The 12,437-nt window shown below is 34.7% G+C and overlaps 1 long non-coding RNA gene across 1 annotated transcript; it reads left to right on the forward strand.

The window, feature by feature from the left end:
* The first annotated feature begins 8,767 nt into the window (after positions 1–8,767).
* LOC135516934 (uncharacterized) lies at positions 8,768–11,364 on the forward strand. The gene is made up of 3 exons (XR_010451987.1): positions 8,768–8,815; positions 10,828–11,021; positions 11,146–11,364. It is a non-coding gene; the product is annotated as an uncharacterized LOC135516934 (long non-coding RNA).
* Positions 11,365–12,437: the final 1,073 nt, after the last annotated feature.

Consider the following 12,437-nt stretch of genomic DNA (forward strand, 5'->3'; position numbering starts at 1 on the left):
ATGATGTGGTTATTATGCATTATGATGTGGTTATAATGCGTTATGATGTGGTTATAATGCGTTATGATGTGGTTATTATGCGTTATGATGTGGTTATTATGCATTATGATGTGGTTATTATGCATTATGATGGGGTTATAATGCGTTATGATGGGGTTATAATGCGTTATGATGGGGTTATAATGCATTATGATGGGGTTATAATGCATTATGATGGGGTTATAATGCATTATGATGATGGGGTTATTATGCATTATGATGTGGTTATTATGCATTATGATGGGGTTATAATGCATTATGATGGGGTTATAATGCATTATGATGGGGTTATAATGCATTATGATGGGGTTATTATGCATTATGATGGGGTTATTATGCATTATGATGGGGTTATTATGCATTATGATGGGGTTATAGGTGTTATAGTGCGTTATGATGGGGTTATAATGCATTATGATGGGGTTATTATGCATTATGATGGGGTTATAATGCGTTATGATGGGGTTATAGTGCGTTATGATGGGGTTATATGCGTTATAATTGGTTATTATGCTGTTATGATGTGGTTATTATGTTATGATGTGGTTATAATGCGTTATGATGTGGTTATAATGCGTTATGATGTAGTTATTATGCGTTATGATGTGGTTATGATGTGGTTATTATACATTATGATGTGGTTATTATGCATTATGATGTGTTATAATGCAGTTATGATGTGGTTATTACGTTATGATGGGGTTATAATGCGTTATGATGGGGAATGCGGTTATTATGGTTATGATGTGGTTGTTATGCATTATGATGTGGTTATAATGCGGTTATGATGTGGTTATTATGCGTTATGATGTGGTTATAATGCGTTATGATGTGTTTATTATCGTTATGATGTGGTTATTATGCGTTATGATGTGGTTATAATGCGTTATGATGTAGTTACTGAGTTATGAGTGGTTATGATGTGGTTATTATACATTATGATGTGGTTATTATGCATTATGATGTGGTTATAATGCGGTTATGATGTGGTTATTATGCATTATGATGGTTATTATGCATTATGATGTGGTTATAATGCGTTATGATGTGGTTATTATGCATTATGATGTGGTTATAATGCATTATGATGGGGTTATAATGCATTATGATGGGGTTATTATGCATTATGATGGGGTTATTATGCATTATGATGGGGTTATTATGCATTATGATGGGGTTATAGTGCGTTATGATGGGGTTATAGTGCGTTATGATGTGGTTATGATGTGGTTATTATACATTATGATGTGGTTATTATGCATTATGATGTGGTTATAATGCGCTATGATGTGGTTATTATGCATTATGATGTGGTTATTATGCATTATGATGTGGTTATAATGCGTTATGATGTGGTTATTATGCATTATGATGTGGTTATTATGCATTATGATGTGGTTATTATGCATTATGATGTGGTTATTATGCATTATGATGTGGTTATTATGCGTTATGATGGGGTTATTATGCGTTATAATGCGTTATGATGGGGTTATAATGCATTATGATGGGGTTATAATGCATTATGATGGGGTTATTATGCATTATGATGGGGTTATTATGCATTATGATGGGGTTATAATGCATTATGATGGGGTTATAGTGCATTATGATGGGGTTATAGTGCATTATGATGGGGTTATAATGCATTATGATGGGGTTATAGTGCGTTACGATGGGGTTATAATGCGTTACTATGGGGTTATAATGCGTTATGATGGGGTTATTATGCGGTTATTATGCGGTTATGATGTGGTTATTATGCATTATGATGTGGTTATAATGCATTATGATGTGGTTATTATGCATTATGATGGGGTTATAATGCATTATGATGTGGTTATTATGCGGTTATGATGTGGTTATAATGCGTTATGATGGTTATTATGCATTATGATGTGGTTATAATGCGCTATGATGTAGTTATATGTTATGATGTGGTTATTATGCGTTATGATGTGGTTATGATGTGGTTATTATACATTATGATGTGGTTATTATGCATTATAATGTGGTTATAATCGCTATGATGTGATTATTATGCATTATGATGTGGTTATTATGCATTATGATGTGGTTATAATGCGTTATGATGTGGTTATTATGCATTATGATGTGGTTATTATGCATTATGATGTGGTTATTATGCATTATGATGGGGTTATTATGCATTATGATGGGGTTATAATGCGTTATGATGGGGTTATAATGCGTTATGATGGGGTTATAATACGTTATGATGGGGTTATAATGCATTATGATGGGGTTATAATGCATTATGATGGGGTTATAATGCGTTATGATGGGGTTATGATGCGGTTATTATGCGGTTATGATGCGGTTAGAATGCGGTTATGATGGGGTTATAATGCGGTTATGATGCGGTTATTATGCGTTATGATGCGGTTATAATGCGTTATGATGCGGTTATAATGCGTTATGATGTGTTTATTATGCATTATGATGTGGTTATTATGCGTTATGATGTGGTTATTATGCGTTATGATGTGGTTATTATGCGTTATGATGTGGTTATTATGCATTATGATGGGGTTAAAATGCATTATGATGGGGTTATAATGCATTATGATGGGGTTATAATGCGTTATGATGTGGTTATAATGCGTTATGATGTGGTTATGATGTGGTTATTATGCATTATGATGTGGTTATAATGCATTATGATGTGGTTATAATGCGTTATGATGTGGTTATTATGCGTTATGATGTGGTTATTATGCGTTATGATGTGGTTATTATGCGTTATGATGTGGTTATTATGCATTATGATGGGGTTAAAATGCATTATGATGGGGTTATAATGCATTATGTTTGGGTTATAATGCGTTATGATGTGGTTATAATGCGTTATGATGTGGTTATTATGCATTATGATGGGGTTAAAATGCATTATGATGTGGTTATTATGCGTTATGATGTGGTTATAATGCGTTATGTAGTTATTATGCATTATGATGTGGTTATTATGCATTATGATGTGGTTATAATGCGCTATGATGTGGTTATTATGCATTATGATGTGGTTATTATGCATTATGATGTGGTTATAATGCGTTATGATGTGGTTATAATGCGTTATGATGTGGTTATTATGCATTATGATGTGGTTATTATGCATTATGATGGGGTTATAATGCGTTATGATGGGGTTATAATGCATTATGATGGGGTTATAATGCATTATGATGGGGTTATAATGCATTATGATGGGGTTATTATGCATTATGATGGGGTTATTATGCATTATGATGGGGTTATAATGCATTATGATGGGGTTATAATGCATTATGATGGGGTTATAATGCATTATGATGGGGTTATTATGCATTATGATGGGGTTATTATGCATTATGATGGGGTTATTGTGCGTTATGATGGGGTTATATGTTATGATGGGGTTATAATGCATTATGATGGGGTTATTGTGCATTATGATGGGGTTATTATGCGTTATGATGTTATAGTGCGTTATGATGGGGTTATGTTATGATGGGGTTATAATGCTGTTATTATGTGGTTATGATGTGGTTATTATGCGGTTATGATGTGGTTATAATGCGTTATGATGTAGTTATTATGCGTTATGATGTGGTTATGATGTGGTTATTATACATTATGATGTGGTTATTATGCATTATGATGTGGTTATAATGCGGTTATGATGTGGTTATTATGCGTTATGATGGGGTTATAATGCGTTATGATGTGTTTATTATGCGTTATGATGTGGTTATTATGCGTTATGATGTGGTTATAATGCGTTATGATGTGTTTATTATGCGTTATGATGTGGTTATTATGCGTTATGATGTGGTTATAATGCGTTATTATGTAGTTATTATGCATTATGATGTGGTTATAATGCGGTTATGATGTGGTTATTATGCGTTATGATGTGGTTATTATGCGTTATGATGTGTTTATTATGCGTTATGATGTGGTTATAATGCGTTATGATGTGGTTATAATGCGTTATGATGTAGTTATTATGCGTTATGATGTGGTTATGATGTGGTTATTATACATTATGATGTGGTTATTATGCATTATGATGTGGTTATAATGCGGTTATGATGTGGTTATTATGCATTATGATGTGGTTATTATGCATTATGATGTGGTTATAATGCGTTATGATGTGGTTATTATGCATTATGATGTGGTTATTATGCATTATGATGGGGTTATAATGCGTTATGATGGGGTTATAATGCGGTTATTATGCGTTATGATGTGGTTATAATGCGGTTATGATGTGGTTATTATGCGTTATGATGTGGTTATAATGCGTTATGATGTGTTTATTATGCGTTATGATGTGGTTATTATGCGTTATGATGTGGTTATAATGCGTTATGATGTAGTTATTATGCGTTATGATGTGGTTATGATGTGGTTATTATACATTATGATGTGGTTATTATGCATTATGATGTGGTTATAATGCGGTTATGATGTGGTTATTATGCATTATGATGTGGTTATTATGCATTATGATGTGGTTATAATGCGTTATGATGTGGTTATTATGCATTATGATGTGGTTATTATGCATTATGATGTGGTTATAATGCATTATGATGGGGTTATTATGCATTATGATGGGGTTATAATGCATTATGATGGGGTTATTATGCATTATGATGGGGTTATTATGCATTATGATGGGGTTATTATGCATTATGATGGGGTTATAGTGCGTTATGATGGGGTTATAGTGCGTTATGATGGGGTTATAATGCGTTATGATGGGGTTATTGTGCGGTTATTATGCGGTTATGATGTGGTTATTATGCGGTTATGATGTGGTTATTATGCGTTATGATGTGGTTATTATGCGTTATGATGTGGTTATAATGCGTTATGATGTAGTTATTATGCGTTATGATGTAGTTATTATGCGTTATGATGTGGTTATGATGTGGTTATTATACATTATGATGTGGTTATAATGCGTTATGATGTGGTTATTATGTTATGATGTGGTTATAATGCGTTATGATGTGGTTATGATGTGGTTATTATGTTATGATGTGGTTATTATGCGTTATGATGTGGTTATTATGCGTTATGATGTGGTTATAATGCGTTATGATGTAGTTATTATGCAGATGTTATGATGTGGTTATGATGTGGTTATTATACATTATGATGTGGTTATTATGCATTATGATGTGGTTATAATGCGCTATGATGTGGTTATTATGCATTATGATGTGGTTATAATGCGTTATGATGTGGTTATTATGCATTATGATGTGGTTATTATGCGTTATGATGTGGTTATTATGCGTTATGATGGGGTTATTATGCGTTATGATGGGGTTATAGCATTATGTTATGATGGGGTTATAATGCATTATGATGGGGTTATAATGCATTATGATGGGGTTATAATGCATTATGATGGGGTTATTATGCATTATGATGGGGTTATAGTGTGTTATGATGGGGTTATAGTGCGTTATGATGGGGTTATAGTGCGTTATGATGGGGTTATAATGCGTTATGATGGGGTTATAATGCATTATGATGGGGTTATAATGCATTATGATGGGGTTATAATGCATTATGATGGGGTTATTATGCATTATGATGGGGTTATTATGCATTATGATGGGGTTATAATGCATTATGATGGGGTTATTATGCATTATGATGGGGTTATTATGCATTATGATGGGGTTATAATGCATTATGATGGGGTTATAGTGCATTATGATGGGGTTATAGTGCATTATGATGGGGTTATAATGCATTACGATGGGGTTATAGTGCGTTACGATGGGGTTATAATGCGTTACGATGGGGTTATAATGCGTTACTATGGGGTTATAATGCGTTATGATGGGGTTATTATGCGGTTATTATGCGGTTATGATGTGGTTATTATGCGGTTATGATGTGGTTATAATGCGTTATGATGTGGTTATTATGCATTATGATGTGGTTATAATGCGCTATGATGTGGTTATAATGCAAACAGTGTTATGATGTGGTTATTATGCTGTTATGATGTGGTTATGATGTGGTTATTATACATTATGATGTGGTTATTATGCATTATAATGTGGTTATAATGCGCTATGATGTGATTATTATGCATTATGATGTGGTTATTATGCATTATGATGTGGTTATAATGCGTTATGATGTGGTTATTATGCATTATGATGTGGTTATTATGCATTATGATGTGGTTATTATGCATTATGATGCGGTTATTATGCATTATGATGGGGTTATTATGCATTATGATGTGGTTATTATGCATTATGATGGGGTTATTATGCATTATGATGGGGTTATTATGCATTATGATGGAGTTATAATGCATTATGATGGGGTTATAATGCGTTATGATGGGGTTATAATGCATTATGATGGGGTTATAATGCATTATGATGGGGTTATAATGCGTTATGATGGGGTTATGATGCGTTATTATGTTATGATGTTATGATGGGGTTATAATGCATTATGATGGGGTTATATGCATGGTTATGATGGGGTTATAATGCATTATGATGGGGTTATAATGCATTATGATGGGGTTATAATGCGTTATGATGGGGTTATGATGCGTTATTATGCGGTTATGATGGGTTAGAATGCGGTTATGATGTGGTTATTATGATGTGGTTATAATGCGTTATCGGTTATAATGCGTTATGATGTGTTTATTATGCATTATGATGTGGTTATTATGCGTTATGATGGGGTTATTATGCGTTATGATGGGGTTAAAATGCATTATGATGTGGTTATTATGCGTTATGATGTGGTTATTATGCGTTATGATGGGGTTATAATGCATTATGATGGGGTTATAATGCGTTATGATGTGGTTATAATGCGTTATGATGTGGTTATGATGTGGTTATTATGCATTATGATGTGGTTATAATGCATTATGATGTGGTTATAATGCGTTATGATGTGGTTATTATGCGTTATGATGTGGTTATTATGCGTTATGATGTGGTTATAATGCGTTATGATGTGGTTATAATGCGTTATGATGTGGTTATTATGCGTTATGATGTGGTTATTATGCGTTATGATGTGGTTATTATGCGTTATGATGTGGTTATTATGCGTTATGATGTGGTTATTATGCGTTATGATGTGGTTATTATGCATTATGATGTGGTTATTATGCATTATGATGGGGTTAAAATGCATTATGATGGGGTTATAATGCATTATGATTGGGTTATAATGCGTTATGATGTTGTTATAATGCGTTAGGATGTGGTTATGATGTGGTTATTATGCATTATTATGTGGTTATAATGCATTATGATGTGGTTATCATGCGTTATGATGTGGTTATTATGCGTTATGATGTGGTTATTATGCGTTATGATGTGGTTATTATGCGTTATGATGTGGTTATTATGCGTTATGATGGGGTTATAATGCGTTATGATGGGGTTATAATGCGTTATGATGGGGTTATAATGCGTGATGGGGTTATAATGCGTTATGATGGGGTTATTATGCGTTATGATGTGGTTATTATGCGTTATGATGGGTTATAATGCGTTATGATGTGGTTATGATGTGGTTATTATGCATTATGATGGGGTTATAATGCATATGATGTAATTATATTTGTTTATTGGTTATTATGTCATTGTAATGTGGTTATTTGTTAAGATTGGTTATTTCGTTATGATTGTAATAATAGTTATGATTGGTTATGATTGGTTGTCATTGTAATATGATGTGGTTATTATGCTTATGATTGGTTATTATGCGTTATGATGTGGTTATAATGCATTATGATGTGGTTATAATATGAGTTATTTGTTTATGATGTGGTTTTATGTCATTATAATATGGTTATTTGTTTATGATGTGGTTAGAATGTCATTGTAATATAGTATTTGTTTATTGTATTTCATGTCATTGTAATATAGTATTTGTTTATTGTATTTCTTGTCATTGTAATATAGTATTTGTTTATTGTATTTCATGTCATTGTAATATAGTATTTGTTTATTGTATTTCATGTCATTGTAATATAGTATTTGTTTATTGTATTTCATGTCATTGTAATATAGTATTTGTTTATTGTATTTCTTGTCATTGTAATATAGTATTTGTTTATTGTATTTCTTGTCATTGTAATAGAGTATTTGTTTATATGGGAAAACAGCAAGTTGAGATATGGCAACACCTCATTATTTTTTACATCCCACTTTCTACCTTTGGCTCACTCAGCAGCAATAACTGAGGCAGTGGAATGCCTGCGATAGCAACACTCAACTGACACAAGTGCTCTTTATATAGAGACCATCGCTCTGAGTTTCTGCCAACACATCACGATGGCTAAGGAACACATTCAATGGGGACTAGCTTTTATGTATCAGGAATGGATACAATTCTTTTAATATAAGTTCATTATAACTCAGGTCATTGATGGTGAAAACAGTGAACGAGTGTGAACTGCAAAAGTTGGCATGACAAATGAGGATATTATCTTAACAGATTTCTGATGAATAACCTGCATTTTGAAAAGCCTTAACATAATGGTCAACAGATAAGATCGTAGCAGGTCCGGCGTGCATTTACCATATGAGGAACTGTGGACTGTCGTGGGAGTTTGTGTGTGATGTCTTGGCTGGCAGACAGGTCCTATTATTAGGTCCTATTATTAGCGGGCTCCTCTACAGCAAGTAGAAATACTTCTCCACAGCAAGTCGGCTACTCAGAACAGCTAGGCTGCTCTCCTGACTGGGTCCTGGAGGTAAGGTGCTCAATGCATATTCATATTATATATTCAATTGTCTTTTAATATTTTAAGATTCTGGCTATCATATATGTATTTATTTCTCTCAGAATTGATGTTTTCAGGCAATTAATTGAAAATGCTCTGGTGCTCTGATACAATACTAGGATGAGCTGAATCTTAACAGGTGCTTTGATACAATACTAGGATGAGCTCAATCTTAACATGTGCTTTATACAATATTCGGACACTTATAATCCCTGTTCTGCATTATATGCTATTATACAATGGGTGGGTCTAATCCTGAATACTGATTAAAAGGCCTATTTACTCTGTTTCATCTGGCTGCGCAATCCGCTGTCTCATCAGCCAAGCAATTTATAAACTTGATCTCCACTATAAAAAGCATCTAGACGTTATCTCACATTTCTTTTATACTGACATTTAGTTTTCAACGGTGGAGATTTGTATAAACCTTGTTGTCTGTCTCTCCGACATTTGCAACATTTTTTCAATATTGAAATTCGATGTCCAGCTGTCCCATAGTAATGAATGTGTCTGGAGTCGGGACAAGACAGGCAGGCAGGCAGCAGCTTTTATGAAATTATGAAATCATGAATCAGTTGGCATAATTTTTATGGATATATACAAAGAAATGTAAATTGTAAAAAGGTGAAATGAAGTGCAGCTAGTTTAGTCTTTCCAGCCTCAGTTTGAGGTGATTGTTTTAGCTGTGTTGTTGGCTATCTCCTCTGACGAGAGAGCACATTTTCTATGCCAGGCGAAATCGCGCCTCAGTAGCACATTTTTATGGATATGTCCAAATAAATGTCACTAATAACTACTTTTGTTATCCGTAGTTGGCTACCCAGCAAGCCAAGGGATAAGAACGTTGCCAGCCAGTATGGCAATGGAACATTAAGCACAAACGACTGAGTCGCGTCTCTGGCAACCGGACCGATAGAGCGTGGCTCTCCAGAAAGTGGAGAGCCACACTTATGCAGCTCCACTACACAATAAAAAAAATTAAGCCGCGTTCAACAGGATTACCAACACAGTGACGATCTTCTATGGCAGACCAATCCAAACTCCTCTCTCGGCATGTCCAGCCCACTCATTATCTCAGCCAATCATGGCTAGTGGGAAGGTTGCTGACTTTTTCTGTGGCTTAACCAACTAGGCTTGTAATTTAACAAATGTATTCGTATTTACAGATGGCATACAAGTTTGTCATTAAGGCACATGAAAGTTTACTTGAAATGCCCCCAAAAAATATACATCTTGACAAAAAAATCATTTTTTACGTAGAAACGTCTCTCCTGTGAAATCGTGACTTGCGACATAAGCCTAGTTTCCTGAATCGGGTCACATGCGTTGTATCTTGCCCTAACATTGGAGGGAGTGTCAAACCAGGAAACAAGACCCAGAAGTACCAGAGGAGCAAACGACATCTATTTCAACATAAAGGACAACTGTTGTCCATTGGGAGGATTAAAGCTAGTCATTAGGAGTTTTTTTGTTGTCTTATTAAGTCATAAATTATGGACAACTAACCTAAGCACTACATATCTTAGGGCATAAAGATGAGGGAATGGGGAATATTTTAGGGAATAAATATGAGGGAATAGCGAATATCTTAGAGAATAAATATGAAGGAATAGGGAATATCTTAGAGAATAAATATGATATATATGTAATTTTGTGGGTCACAAAGCAATGCACAATATTAATGAGACATTTAGGAAACAGTTTTATGTTTTATCAATTTATTAAATTAATTACATTACTATACTGATCAACAAAATGTATTAAACAAAACATTAACTACATTACTGCATTGATCAACAGAATATTTATCAAACATTGATACTCCCCCAAAACAAAAAACATTAATAACATTACTGTACTAAATCAACTAAATATTTATTCAACTAAACATTAACAACATGTATTAAACAAAACATGAATTACATGACTATCAACAACATACATACAGACGGTAAATATAGTAACATCTATTTCCCACTAAGGGGTTTTGCTTACCTGTAATTGAAAAAAAGACTACGAGGAAACGAGGTAACACCAGCCTACAGTAAGGGGTGAAACGACTGTGTGACCTGGGCTGCAAACTCAGAATGGTCTTCTCCCACATTGTCCACTACGGGAAAGTAGAACATTGGCTGCACCATTCCCACCTCTTGACTGGCTTCTAATGCCACTACTGGTAAGTTAAGAGAAGAATAGAACATAGTCCTTACACTATTTTGAATATTAAATTGAAAATACCTACACCATAATCAGATATAACATTGAAGTGAGGTCCTTTAAAAACAAGGCTGTTTTCTCAGTCTTTTAGCTACAGACCATGACGCCCACCAATTTCCTATGAATACCTGGGAGTTCAATCTTGGTGGGGGACAATAAAGTATATCATATATCTCAGCTCTTCCACTCATTCCATTCTATGGAGACAAAGGATGCCAGGAGAAAAGGTTAAGGTGAGTCCATGTGTTCAAGTACATCAAGTAAGACTCAAATAAACCCCTTAAAGGGGTAGTTCACCCAAATGTCGAAAATACATATTGGTTTCTTAATATCGGGATATTGACCTGTGTTGGTTTGGGGCCACAAATGCTAAAAAGTTTGCAGGTAAGGCCAGGTAAGCAAAACAAAAGCACGGATTGCTGTCTTAGCTTTGTCCATAGACTGCTTACAGGGTAAGGAAGCAGCGTAAGGGAACCAATATGTAATTATATAATTTGGGTGAACTGTCCCTTTAACCCCTTCAATAAATAACATTGGTTCATCAAGCAAGTCTCAAATGCACCTCTCCCCCCTCCACGTCACGCACACACGCACACACAAGACAGCTGGGAATGGGACCCTTAACATGTCATTGAGGGACACGGTCTGGTATGTTCAGATCTAGAAGCTAATTACAGAGGCTCAAGGTTGAAGCACAGGTGTGAAGTTGTAAGAGTCAAAAGGGCTCCAAGAGTTTACAGAAGAAAATACAGGGCATTAACCCCTTGCACACACAGGTCTCGAAGGAGGTCACTTTCTTTCCAGCTATGTGACAACCTTGTAGACAGCTTCACACTTTCACTGTCTCGAAGGAGGTCACTTTCTTTCCAGCTATGTGACAACCTTGTAGACAGCTTCACACTTTCACTGTCGCGAAGGAGGTCACTTTCTTTCCAGCTATGTGACAACCTTGTAGACAGCTTCACACTTTCACTCTTCCCACAGCCGCCTGTCTCAGACAAAATTAGTGCGTTTAACATGCACACTAATAATTTGATATGAAACCGATTTATGGCAGCAGGGACGTTTATAGTAATAGTAAACACCTGAGTCGGTGTTCCAGCGGTGCTCGTTCTGAGCAGCCAGGGAAGTGAATTAGGAAAAACTTCAATGATGCATCTTAGAAATAGTTTTCACAAACACACTTTATACGTCCCAACTCTGAGTAAAATAGGCTTCTAAAAAATAACATCTCCTTGTATGTTGATTTAGCATTTATCCGCGTGCCATCATGACTTCAGATGTGTCCATGTCAACAGCATTATTAGGGAAATCGTTCTTCTGGCAGAGCATGTAAACGTTTAAAACAAACTATTATATTAATCTATCCATAATG

This window comes from Oncorhynchus masou, chromosome 28 (assembly GCF_036934945.1).
Source record: "Oncorhynchus masou masou isolate Uvic2021 chromosome 28, UVic_Omas_1.1, whole genome shotgun sequence".
Classification (NCBI taxonomy): Eukaryota; Metazoa; Chordata; class Actinopteri; order Salmoniformes; family Salmonidae; genus Oncorhynchus; species Oncorhynchus masou.